The 13609-nt window shown below is 29.4% G+C and overlaps 2 long non-coding RNA genes across 2 annotated transcripts; one reads left to right on the top strand and one right to left on the bottom strand.

The window, feature by feature from the left end:
• Nucleotides 1-5799: 5799 nt before the first annotated feature.
• Nucleotides 5800-6903, bottom strand: LOC149987600 (uncharacterized). Its single transcript, XR_016506933.1, has 2 exons — nucleotides 6664-6903; nucleotides 5800-6432 (listed from the first exon to the last, which is right to left on the bottom strand). It is a non-coding gene; the product is annotated as an uncharacterized LOC149987600 (long non-coding RNA).
• A 4531-nt stretch (nucleotides 6904-11434) lies between these two features.
• LOC149987599 (uncharacterized) lies at nucleotides 11435-12561 on the top strand. Its single transcript, XR_016497851.1, has 3 exons — nucleotides 11435-11698; nucleotides 11927-12068; nucleotides 12166-12561. It is a non-coding gene; the product is annotated as an uncharacterized LOC149987599 (long non-coding RNA).
• The last annotated feature ends 1048 nt before the right edge of the window (nucleotides 12562-13609 follow it).

Below are 13609 nucleotides of genomic sequence, written 5' to 3'. Positions count from 1 at the left end.
AGACAAGAAATTTAGAAAAAGCAAGTATAAGAAAAAATAATTTATCAAATATGAAATACAACTAGGTATAACACTAGGAATAAGGTCACAATTGAATTACTCTAAAAATTGCATTAACAAGACTAGATGTCCCTTAAAATATTCTCTTATTTAATTTATGGCAAATAAATTCTGTAAAAGCTTCTATAAGAAGCTCTAATATTTTAAGAATATTCTAAAAATCTTTTGTGAAAACTTTTAGAAAACAAAAAATAAACTTAAATAGTTATAGAAGACTATAAAATGTTCTAGAGTACTGAAAAAGATACTTGGAAAGTTCTAAATAAAATTGGAGGATTTTAGAATCGTATAGAATGTTCTAAAAGATTTTCAAAAAATGATCTAAGGTTCTCCATGATTCTAAAAGATTTTAAAAGTGTTTCAAAAGATTTATCAACTCAGCACAATTTTTCATTAAACTCTACTTGCATTCTCTAATTGCATTTATAGATAAATAATTAATCTAAAAAGTATGTTTTTAGAATTTAATTAAAATCCATTTAATAAAAAAATCTAATAGATCTAATTTATCTTGATTATAGTATAACTTAAAAATTAATTCTAATATTAAAAATAATAGATCTATTTTTAATAATACTTTTATATTTATATAAAAAATAAAAATAAAAAACTTTTGTAGAAACCAATGAGATCTATATCTTCATTCAAAAATATATATGCTTCAAAATTTAAGACCTACTAATTGATGTACAATAAAATGATATTTTTTTAACAATCAATTTTTTTATAAAATTTTATATAAAATAATAGAATTTGTGCTCAATTTTGCTTAATGTTTTGGGATTGAGCCAAATAATTGATTTTTTTGAAATTTAAACAATTAAATTTTGTGTTATATTTTATATTTTATATTTTTTTAAAGATTTTTTTAATATTTTTTAAATAAAGTATCTTATAAAATTTAATATTTAAATTAATGTTATATATTTAAAATATCTTAAAAATAAAAAAATTATAAATAAAAATAATATCAATAAATATCTAGTGATTATTTTACAAAGAGTTTCAACATGTTGTTTGAATTTTTTTGAATAAGTGTCAAATTTTCAAGGAAAAGAACTTAAAGAAGATACATAAATAAATAAGATTTGTATTAAAGAGAGATGACAAAACAGAAGTAAAACTTGCAAGAGAAGTTTAATATATCACTTTAAAATTATTTTATATTATTTTTAAAATTAAATTTTTATGTATTAATATAATTTCATTAAAAATATATAGATTTAATAATAATTTTAATTTATTTATTTTCACTTTAAAATTATTATATAATGTTACATTTTTATAACCTTAAATTTTACAAATTGGACATTTTATAAACTTATATATTTTCTAATACATCTATAAATAAAAATAAAAAATTATATGTCAATGAAAAAAAAATAGACATCTCTACTTGCCACAATAAGAGAATCTGCTCATATATCAATAGAAAAAGAATTAAAATAAACAAATAATTTTTTCAATGTTTTCCTTATCAATACAAGACTCCTAAAAACATTTGTTAATGTAAGGATTATTAACATAAATTTGAAATATAAAGTAATAAATTTGAAATATAAAGTTATATATTTGTATCAAAATATTTTATATATAATTATACAATTTGTCTTCAAAAATGATTTATCAATTATCAGAACCAATTTATGACCTAGAAAAAGATAAAAATATACTTATAAAAAAATATATTAAATAGAATCTTGTAAGGATTTTAAATAGGTATACAAAGATATTTATAAGTACATTAATCTTTTTTATTTAAAAAAAAATTGGATTCTTTCCAATATATGTAGTTTATTGCAAAATCAGTCAATTAACTGTTAAAAATGGTTGACTTCTGCCTCCAATTATTAAAATTCCAAATCAATGAATTCAAGCTATGATCTTTGTAAAAATAATTGTGCAAATAATATATATATATATATATATATATATTGGTGCCGATCAAAACAAGGATATGAATAGGCTTGAGATTTATTTTAGGCTCTATAAATTTGAGTTTATTTTTATAAAATTAAAATTTTCAAAAATAATTAATTATTTTTTTTATTTAATATATGGTCAATTTTGTAAATTTTGGTAGTGCCTAACCTAGTACATGTAAATATTCTACAAGAAAGATTGATTGCATTGGCCGTAATTGTTTAATAATTGCATATGGAAATTATTTTCAATATTTATTCTTTCTTTAGTCTTTTGTAAATTTTCTTTTTAATAGCTAAATATATACATAATTTTATATTTTTTATATTGCCAAAACTTTAATGTAAAATTTTCCAATATATATATATATATATATTATATTTGTATCATTATTTATAAAAATATTTATAATTTTATTTTAGTAATTTTTTTACTTCAATAATAAATTTATCCATATAATTATTAGATATTATTAGATATTAGATAATATATCTATATTATTAGAAAATTATATATTTTTTTGTTGAAATATTCAAAAATATCTTTAAGTTTCGTTTAAATTTTATATTTTATGTTTTTCCTTATTATCCACTATTAAAAAAAACTTATAAACTATTGAAAATAATTAATTAAATATGTATGATATAAGTTATATATTTAGTTTATATACATATATATATATATATACATAAAAAAATATAGAGGTAGACCTTTAATATATTAATTTGTATTTGATGTTATTATCTATTTATTTTTTAAATCTATAAAATATTTTGTTGTGATGATACCAAATCAATTTTTATTTTTATTTTTATTTTTCACAATAGACAAAGATTAACAATATATATTTTAGATAGAACTATAGTAGAATTCACACATATTATAACTAAATTTTAATATTTTATGAAAATTATATATATATTTCAATTTGTGTCAAAATTTTAGATGAAATCCTTAAGAATCTTGAAAAAATTTCTATTGTTTTAAATATAAAAAGCTGAAACAAAATATTTTATATTTAAAAAAATTGAAAAAAATAAACAAGTGAATCAAGTTTTGAAATAATAATTATAATATACTATCAACTACAATGAAAAAATAAAATAAAATCTTGATTGATTAGTATAGTAATAAACCAGCGTATTTTTCTATTTGATGAATATTATCATATAATCATTACTTATTTATTGTAATTATATATGTTAATTTTTAAAAATAATATGTTCTAAAATATTTAGAGAGTTGATCATTTTAGTTTTATATATTAATTGAATTTTATTTTTAAAAAAATAAAAAAATAGATTAATATAGATGGTATAAAATTATGACAGTTTCTATTAAAAATTGATAAAAATTATAAATAATTGATTGTTTTATCAAGATCAACCAATCCAAATATTCTAATTTTTCATTCTAATTTGACATAGATCTAGTCTTGGATTGTCACCAACATAAATAACTAACTAGTTTAGGTCGCAAAATTTTATTTCTAAAAATTTAATTGATGTACTAAATTTTTTATCATTTTTTAAATTTACATCATTAATATAATATATAAAGATGCTTAATTTTTTTATAAATTTCTCAAAAAATAGAAAAGACTATCATATTTGGTACCTAGATAAATGTTTAAAGTACCTTCGGTACTTATTTGGTACATTAAGTACCAAAACCTTTGGTACTTAAAAAAGACTTTTGGTACTTAGTGATATTATTAGCAATAGATACTATATTTAATGACATTTCGAATAACTTATTTAAAATTATTTATAATACCTCAAAATTGATTCAATAAATATAAGGGTTTTTAAAAAATCTATTAATAATTTTTGTATACAGTATAAATTAAGATTTGGGATAATTCTTTTTGTTGCATTGTAGACTTTATCAAATTATACAAGAAATTAGGAATATATTTATCTAATAGAATATAACTCTAAAAGAATAAGTAATGTTACAAAAAAAATTATATTACTTAAATTAGTAGAAACAAGTAGGAATAAGAGGAAGTAAGTTATAAAAACTAAAGTATAGAATATCTTCATCTGAACAAAGTAGAAACTTTGTAATTATATTTTGAATTCACAAGTTTTTGTTTGATGTAGCATGTAGCCACAATCTTCTTATTAAAGTTTCTTAGATTTAAAATATCATAAAAAAAAATATTTTGTACTGTTTTGAATAAACTTTTAAATTTTTAAATTCTAAATTAATATTTATCAAAGAATAACATTAAGATTATTAATAGCTAGTGATCACAACTTCAATATAATTTCAATTCTAAATACATTGTATAAAATAATAAAAAAAATTAATAGAATCATGGCTATATAAAGCAATCTATGTCAAAAGGTGAAATAATACATTGATGAAGATACAAAAAATAAAAAATAAATGAGAATACCAAATCCAATCTGATTCTTATAAAAATTAAATATACAATATATTTCTACAAAAATACCACTGTTATAAATAACATTTAATGGGTCTAAATAAAAAAATAAAAGAAATAAAATTGTCATCATTATTTTATTTAAAAGTCTATAAAAATAAATAAAATAAAAAATGAAAACATGGTTAATATCATTAGAAAATATAGTTAGATTATATAATTAGATTATAAATTTTGAGTACCTATTTCTATAATAAAAACTTAAGGTTAGTAGTAGTAGTAGTATATATATATATATATATATATATATATGTATATATATATATGTATATATATATATTCCATCAGTAAACATATTGTATTTATAAAATTTAATCAAACTAAAAAACAATTAACAAATTAGAACGAAATTCTAATATAATTACAAATTAGAAGATTACAACTAGATTACAAAACTAAGCAATCAATTTTGAAGTAAATTCTTAAAATATTATTATAAGTTAATTTTGGAGGAATCGAATTTTGACCCACCTAAATCTTTAATTGACTCTCCTTACTCCTATAATTTATTTTTTGTGACGTCAATCCTGCAATATTTTAAATCAAGAGCAAGAAAATAAAATAAAATAAAATAAAATGTAAATATTTTTTGCAGTTTGAATAATATGTGGTTTAGTAGCCAAAGCACCAAAAAAAAAAAAAAAAAAAAAAAAAAAAACCTAGAAAAGTTATTTATTTGATTCCACCTTAATTCTCTAGTCAATTATCAACTAACTATGTATGTATGTATGTATGAATGTATATATATTATATATAGATACATATATCATTGAATTTAACAACATTTCAATCGATACACAAATACAGCTTGGGTTTGTAGTAAAGCTCAACAGTAAGTTTGCCACAATCTGGCCCCACACACACACACACACACACATATATATGTATATACATATATATATATATATATATACATACATGCATGTAGACACACCCACAACTTACAAGGCCGAGGTTTACCAAAACATCCAACCAAAGATCCAAAGCTCTATCACCAACTTCCATCACAGCAAATATAAACTGGAAATGGTGCCGACTCGACATGATTCAACATCACAGGCGGCGAGTTTGCCATGATTCGGTCACAATTCAATCTCACCACATCCAACTCTGTTTTCATTCCATCAGTTACCTGGTTCACCGATTCCAACTCACGTGTTCACTGGTTTTCATCGCTATTCCTACCAAAAACATCTCAATAAATCGTTCCAGTCATTCTACGAAACGTCGACCGAACTGACAAGCTTCTCAATTTCAACCGCCACCTTTCAAAACAGCTACAACCTTGAGCCTGGATTACCGAAAGACATGTGCAAAAGTGGAGGCAGCAAATAAAACGTTGAGCGACCTCACAAATGGATGTAAGAAAAAGAATTTGTATAACCAATAGGCAAGATTACAAAGAATTGAATGTGAATAAGTTGGAAAGGAACAATGCTGGGGATCTGTGTTGAGTATCGTCCTGGCTAACCTACAGGGATCTACAGTTCACCTACATAAGCTGCCAATCATGTTCTGTTGCAGCACAGTTTTTCTGAGTTCATGACATGCATCTGATCTCATTCTCACTGCTTACGTCCAGGAACCTCGCACTCGCAGCTGCTGATAGAGCAGTCGTGCGGCTCATTACTCCTGTTCCTGGGAGATGATTCTCGCGTTAGCATCATGACTACTGATCAAGCTCAGAACCTTGTTTGCGTCGAAGTCATTGGAAGGCGGATAGAATGAAACGGTGATAATACTGCCTCGCACTTTAAAATCTGCATGGCAAAAAAAGTGACACAATCAGCATGGAAGTTTGTGTTGCCTCAAATCAGCCAGATAAGTCGATGCGCAATCGCTTTGTGAAGTGACGCGCCCATATCTGGAATATCCTGCAGGAGCTGCTCTTCGATAGTCCTGACATGTTCAGTGTTGCTGAGGAGGATACTCATGGTCAGCCTGCCGGGCAGCTGTGTCCAATCCACTTGGTTTTTCTTGGAGACAAGAGCGAATACCTGCAAACAGACCTCATGATAAGCAATCGCAAGCCAAGAAGAAGGATCAGTGGCAGGCGAAGCTGGAGCAATGGAAAGAAGCGAGGGCAGGCTTATCAATCCCATCGCCCCCTTAAAACAACGACAGTTCTCGTACAGATCATCAGACTCGGGTGGAACATCGAGTCACAATTCCACATGCAATTTCACATCAGACTTGCCTGACGACCACGAAAAACTCAGTTTCAGTACCTCATTGAGATCAGCCATGACGGCGGTACAATACCAGCCGAACGTCGGCGCAAGCGCAATCTAGCCAAGTGAGACGCACCCAACTCAGTAGGCGAACTCAACACACCGAATCACGCCGGAGCAGCGAGTGGCCAACCCGATAGATCGTTCGCAGGTTGCAAAAAGTGTTTTGTGTGCGTTGGGAATGTCGAAACGGGGGAGCAACAAAGGGCAGCGCAGGGGTAGTGAGCATTTGGAAATGGAGATTGGCTCCCCTGGAATGGGACTACAAATAGGAATCGTCACGACAGACAAAAATTGGGCAATTGCCAACAGTCCACGACGAGAGGACTACGAGACCCTGAGTTGACTGGCGCGTTGCCGCACGAGCTCCGTGTCGGTACGTCGACGATGACGACATCCGTCGCAATTTTCCTCATCCATTTTGATTGTCTCTTTTCATTCGTCCATCTCCACGTGGCTTCACACGTCACATTATACATTGTTATTTTTCTTATAGTTATTTTTTATTTTTAGTTCGTACTGTGACCCACTGTTTATATAATTTCATTGTGTTTTTTAATGCTTTCTCTATTAATAGTTTTTTTTTGGATTTACCTCTCATTGTTCATTTGTAAAAGTGTAGTTTTTTATTCCTCCTGTTTATCCTTCCAAATTCCACCACTGTATTTGATATTCCACCACAACTCTCCATCCACCACATGTCATTCACACCTTTTTCTCAATGCTTAATAAAATATTACATTTTTTTACAATTTTTTTATTTAGCTCTAGTGTTTTATTTTTTTATTTTTTATAAGAATGTTTTTAATGAAAAATAATTTTTTTCTATATATATATATTTAAAAATATTCATATTTGAAATATTAAAAAAACAATATTTGACTAGAATAAAAACTAAAAAAAATAAATAAATAAATATGTCAAACTCTGGTGAATTGTGGTGGTAATAGCAAAACTGTGGACATTGGAAATACCTTTAATATATCTACATATATTATAGACTATTTCTCTTAGTTTTATTGCATTATTTTTTCTTATACAATTTTATTTTCAATATTCTTCACTCTTTTCTTAGAAGCCTTTTATTGAAATTTTATATTGTATTTTAAGACTGTGACTGATGATTTAATATTTTTTCTCTTCATCTTTTTAACCCTGAAGGATCATGTTGTGTATAGCAGCAATTCATTTCATTCATCTGAGTAAGTTACTTATTTTACTTCTAATTCATTAATAAGAATTTGTAGCTTTTTACACAATTGAAGAGCACTCGTTTTTAAACTTGTCTGTTAAAATTAATTTTGTCTTCTGTGTAAAATGGAATATAAAATATGTAGTAATATAAAGTAATGCAAAGTAATGTTAATCTATGCATGATGGTGTACTTCTGACTCTCAATTATAAGCATTAATCTATATTTTGTAATTTCCTTGGTACTGCTAACTACATCTTGTGTATTACCAAACAAAAAAAGTATTAGTACATTGGTTGAAGTTAATAGTCGTAAAATAATGAACTATTATTAATTAAGCATATGCAGATTACATTTCTAAACCCAAAAAATTGTAAAAGGATTTAGAAAAAAATGTAAAAAATACTGAACAAGTAAAAAAAAAATATGGATAAATATAACTCAAAATAAAATAATTTTTATGTAATAATAAAATAAGAATAAAAAAAACTAAATCTAAATATTCATTTTCTTAGTAGATGGGATAGAATGTACATAACAACGAAAATATTAATATACTTATTAAACTAATCAATAGGATAATTATATATAAATCGAAATAAATAAATAAATAAATATTCAAGAATTTATCAAATTATCCTAAAGGTAAAATTTATATCTATAAATTATTTAGGTCATAATATTAGATAATTTAATAAATATACATACTATACATTGAATAACATAATATTCATATACAAAGATCTTTTTTGATATGCATTTGATATGTTTTTTTTATCAAACATGATTCTTTCTACAATTTAAAAACCAAATTAACTTAAGTCATTATTTCAAGTATAATTTTCTTAAAGCATATTAAAACTAAACACATAAATTATTTTTAATATACATAAAGCTGAGTAATGTCTATTATTATTTTAAAGGTCTGATTATTTTGTTTAATTTTATTTTTACCTCTTTGCAATAAATATATGGTGTATATATTATTAATTATAAATATAAGGATTATTTAAATTTTTAACCTTTATTAAGGTTAATATTTAAGTTTATAATTATATATGTATATATATATATAGTGCATGTCTATATAAAAATATGTAAAACAAAGCCTTAAAAACAAATTTTGTATGCATGCATGTATATGTATATTTATAAAAAAAATTAACATTATATCTTGAATTGATATCACTACACTTCACATGACTTCTTTGTAGGCAACTAGCTAAAAGTAAACCCCTTCCTTTTGCATATTTTTTTCCTTTCTTTGTTTTAAGAAAGGATGGTGGTTGAGAGAGAGACAATGAATATTTTATGAATAAATAGGTCTTAAGATGATTTTTTAAATAAATAACATTAGCCTCAAAAACTATTTAATTCAATTTTTAAATTTTTTATTAGACTACCAAAAAAAATTAAAAATTATTTTTCAATTTTATCCATTTTTGGATCAATATTGGGATTAAATATTTGACTGCCAAATGCGTCTTGTGCATAGAAACACGCTTTTTTACTCAATTTATGTTGTGCGGAGGTCACTTGGGATGTAGCATTAACAATTCTCTATTCTTTCCGAAATATATATAAATATATATATCTATTTATATATCATGTGAATGGAGCACTCCTGTTCAGTACACAGGACAGAGTTGTCTTACGTGCATGATCAAAAATGGACCAAATGTATGGATCAATAATTCGTCGTATATATATATATATACAAATAACGTGTGTATAAATTTTCATATTTGTACGAGTATGAGGTACGAGTGGACCTGATTCAGGAAAGTCTGTCGCAGGAAAAACAGGACTTTCATGCTCAACGTAATTGTACTCAATCACTCATGCTCTCACTGTTGCAGTCAACACGCCCGATGTTGCCGTAAAGCTGTTCCTGAGATATCTCTATCGCTATGGACACTGCTGCTCCCACCACCCGAATTACATGCAAACTCTTACATCTGTCTCCCCGATTTCATGTTCTACTGTCGATTTGAATATTTGCTCGTTCTTGGACAGTTGTGTGATGCCAAGTGTCGGCATTTCCTCATGAGTTTCTAGTCGAAAGCAGTGGTCAAATTTACCTTGTCACGACATCTACCCAGTTGGAGCTGGCGACAAAACCATCTCCGAGGTTCCGACTCGCATGGAGTTGTCGGCACGCTGGCGTACCGAAGTCGGTGCAGCAGACGTCGATTTGCAGCACGGAAATTCGAAGCGTCGACTCGACGGAGAGTCTGTTCAGAGGGAGGGACCAACAACTGCGTGGCTGCAGCTGGATCCCTGTGGCCCCTTCCTTGCTCGCGACGCCGCAGGTTCCTTTGGCTCGCGGTTGCGTTTCGCGGAGAGCTCATACCCTGTCGAAAGATCTATTGCAGTAGAGTCAAGTAGTTTCGGCCTTTTTACGTTGTCGACGACGTCGCAGCAGTCAATGTAACGGGCGTGGACCTTGCCGACAGTCAGCACGGTCCCGACGTCGTCGTCGTAAATGTTTGACTCCTAGATTGCAACATCGACATTCTTAATTGCTCTGTATATCAAAAAACATGCGATGCGTTTGTTGATGCTGCGTTCACATACATTTATGCAGATATGAAATAATGTATATGTATGTATATATATATATATATATATACTTGTGTGTGTGTGATATATAACTTTGAAGCACACCATGATTTAATATTACAGCTTTACTCCATATAAATATTATTATCCTGCAACCACCACCGTAGACTTTCAATCCAAAGCCACAATAAAATATTTCACTGAAGCGAAGGTGCATCCATTTTCAACGACGTCAGTCTCCTCTGAATTTCAACAGTCTTCAACAACCAAAAAAAATTATTTAAAAAAAATAAAGATGAAACATATGAATTCATCAGTCAAAGTCTTAAAATGTGATATACGGTTCTATTAAAAGTCATTTTAGAAAAGAGTTCAGACTATTGAGAAAAAAAAATTGTCCCAGAAAAACTACTACAATAAAACGACCAGGTAAAGTCCATAATATATATAGATACATCAATAGGAGAAGTGAAAAATGAGAGGAATAATCAACAAATTCATTATGAGAATAGAGAAATCACGAAAACACAATAAAACTAGACAACAGTGACCACAGTAAGAACCAAAAATAGAAGAGAGAAGAATGAAAAAATAACAGTAATGAATAATAAAGAAATAAAGAAGCAAGTAATCAAATCCTACAATTCCATACAATTAGTCAATCTAGAGAATGAACAACGAATAAGACTAATAACGATGATAACTGAAGGGGGTCTTTTGGACCAGAACAGAATGAAAAAAGAGTTTGAATTGGATCATGTGGGTCGAATGCAGAATGTGACGTGGACAAATGGATTAAAAAATACACGACGAAATGGATGAGGAAGGATTCGAACAGACGTCATCGCTGTGCCGACATCGTTGCAAGCAACTCGCTCGGCTACGCGCTAGCAAGTCGGGACAGACACAGTCGGTCTGCCTCGTCGCGGAGTGGACGTCATGGGGCCCAAATTCGTCTGCGGGGGCAACTCCTATTTAGAATTACACTCAACGGAAGCCGATCACAATTCAATCCCACTATCCCTCCTCGCGCTGCATTTGTTGTTCAAGCGCTCTGCGTCCCGACTTCGACTGCGCCATTCCTTCCCAAAAGACAACAATTTTCGCAGTCCGTGGACGATCTGCTTATCGCACCGCTTGCTAGTTTGCTCATTGCTCCAGCGTAGACCAGAGTGTTGAGTTCGGTTATTGAGTTGGGAGCGTCTCCCTTGCTAGTTTGCGTGTGAGCCTGCTTGTTGCCGACAGTGTACCGACGTCATGACGATGGATCTGCCTGAGGTACTAATTCATGAGCTTTTGGTGGTTTTAATGCGAGTCTGATGTTCGCCAATAGAATTGTGACTCGATGTTCCACCCGAGTCTGATGTTCTGTACGAGAACTGTCGTTATTACAAGGAGGCAGTGGGATTGATTGGCCTGTCCTTGCTACTTTCCATTGTTCCAGCTTCGCCTCCTGCTGATCCTTCATTTTGGTTCATTGTTGCTCATCATGATGTCTTTTTGCAGTTCTTCGCTCTTCCCTCCAAGATGAAGCAAGAGAATTGGAGGACAGAGCTTCCCGGCATGCTGACCGTGAGAATCCTCCTCAGCAACGCTGTGCATGTCAATCCCATCCAAGAGCTTCTATGGAACCATATTCAAGATATGAGTGAGTCACTTCACAAAGCGATTGCGCATCGACTTATCTGGCTGATTTGAGGCAACACAAACTTCCATGCTGATTGTGTCACGTTTTTGCCATGCAGATTTTAAAGTGCGAGGCAGTATCATCACCGTTTCATTCTATCCGCCTTCCAATGACTTCGACGCAAACAAGGTTCTGAGCTTGATCAGTAGTCATGATGCTAACGCGAGAATCATCTCCCAGGAACAGGAGTAATGAGCCGCACGATTGCTCTATCCGCAGCTGCGAGTGCGAGGTTCCTGGACGTAAGCAGTGAGAATGAGATCAGATGCATGTCATGAACTCAGAAAAACTGTGCTGCAACAGAACATGATTGGCAGCTTATGTAGGTGAACTGTAGATCCCTGTAGGTTAGCCAGGACGATACTCAACACAGATCCCCAGCATTGTTCCTTTCCAACTTATTCACATTCAATTCTTTGTAATCTTGCCTATTGGTTATACAAATTCTTTTTCTTACATCCATTTGTGAGGTCGCTCAACGTTTTATTTGCTGCCTCCACTTTTGCACATGTCTTTCGGTAATCCAGGCTCAAGGTTGTAGCTGTTTTGAAAGGTGGCGGTTGAAATTGAGAAGCTTGTCAGTTCGGTCGACGTTTCGTAGAATGACTGGAACGATTTATTGAGATGTTTTTGGTAGGAATAGCGATGAAAACCAGTGAACACGTGAGTTGGAATCGGTGAACCAGGTAACTGATGGAATGAAAACAGAGTTGGATGTGGTGAGATTGAATTGTGACCGAATCATGGCAAACTCGCCGCCTGTGATGTTGAATCATGTCGAGTCGGCACCATTTCCAGTTTATATTTGCTGTGATGGAAGTTGGTGATAGAGCTTTGGATCTTTGGTTGGATGTTTTGGTAAACCTCGGCCTTGTAAGTTGTGGGTGTGTCTACATGCATGTATGTATATATATATATATATGTATATACATATATATGTGTGTGTGTGTGTGTGGGGCCAGATTGTGGAAAAATTACTGTTGAGCTTTACTACAAACCCAAGCTGTATTTGTGTATCGATTGAAATGTTGTTAAATTCAATGATATATGTATATATGTATATATATATGTATATATATATATATATATATATATATATATACAACTAATTAAATAAATAAAGAAGGGAGAGAGAGAGGGAGGGAGGGTGTTGCTAATATTACCACAATTTTGGCTACCATATACATGACTCATTTTTATTTACTTTTTAAATTTTTTTTTTGTTAACACTTAATTTATTTTTCATATTATTTTTATTAAAAAATTATAATTAGAAATATTAACATAATTTTTCATAGAAAGAATATATATATATATATATATATATATATATGCATACATATAACAAATGAGTTGCAAATTGTGGTGACACTAGCAAATTGTGTAAACTATGTCAACAAATGAACATGATATGTATATTTTGTTTTAAATATAAAAATATAAAGTAATAATATAGATATTAGGTAGTGTATAATCTAAGATCTAATACATATATATATATA

Source organism: Physcomitrium patens, chromosome 16 (assembly GCF_059467195.1).
Source record: "Physcomitrium patens ecotype Gransden chromosome 16, ASM5946719v1, whole genome shotgun sequence".
NCBI classification, from domain to species: domain Eukaryota; kingdom Viridiplantae; phylum Streptophyta; class Bryopsida; order Funariales; family Funariaceae; genus Physcomitrium; species Physcomitrium patens.
This window is presented reverse-complemented; position numbering and strand designations above follow the sequence as displayed.